Below are 904 nucleotides of genomic sequence, written 5' to 3'. Positions count from 1 at the left end.
CCAGGTGTATATATTATATGTGAACCTTACTAACGGGTTTCTATACCCCTGGTAGGCAGATCAGAGATAGTCCATGGTGTAGCTCTGTGCTTCAATCAGAACTTTTCCCACCGTAACTTTTGGTCTCAGTTTAATTTTTAAGAAATGTTTATGTTATTACTCATAAGGTAGACAAAACTGTAAACAGGGTAACGAACATGAGGGAAATTCAACTTCTTTATTATTATTATTAACGTATAATAATAATAATAATAAATCATATACTCAAAGCTTCTTCGAATTATAATCCTCTCTTTACTTCAGCGGTAAAATTTTTAAAAAATAGATTAAGAGATCAGTCTTACGATTTTCGGTGACTACTTTATATTACTAAGGTGGCTATAATGGTAACTCAGAAGTATTCGGTATAACATGGATGTTTTTGATGTCATACGTAAAAAAAGAGAGAGAGAGAAAGTGAGATCAGGCTTACGATATCCGGTGACTGCATTATGTTACTAAGGTGGCTATAATGGTAACTCAGAAGTATTCGGTATAACATGGATTTCTTTGATGTTACACATTCTATAAAACTGAACCCTTAGTATGTTGGATGAATTCATATGACCATTAGGTAATACCTCATCAGTCGTACACAGCGTGGTCACAAGTAAATAGACACCACCTTTTATGAAAAAATGAAAATTTTCAGTCATATTCACATGAATTGATATATTTATAATTTAATTAATATCTAGTAGATCTTCCTTTCGCTTCGTGGAGTTCGTTGATCCTTTGGGGCGTCGTGAGAATCATCTCGTCAATTTTAGATTATAGGATTTTCGCCCACTCTTGTTACAAAACTTGAAGTATACATCTCTGCCAAGTTGGTTTTTTTTGTTGTAACTGGACATGCCGTTCGATT

This window comes from Limulus polyphemus, unplaced genomic scaffold (assembly GCF_000517525.1).
Source record: "Limulus polyphemus unplaced genomic scaffold, Limulus_polyphemus-2.1.2 Scaffold1630, whole genome shotgun sequence".
Taxonomy (NCBI): Eukaryota; Metazoa; Arthropoda; class Merostomata; order Xiphosura; family Limulidae; genus Limulus; species Limulus polyphemus.
This window is presented reverse-complemented; position numbering follows the sequence as displayed.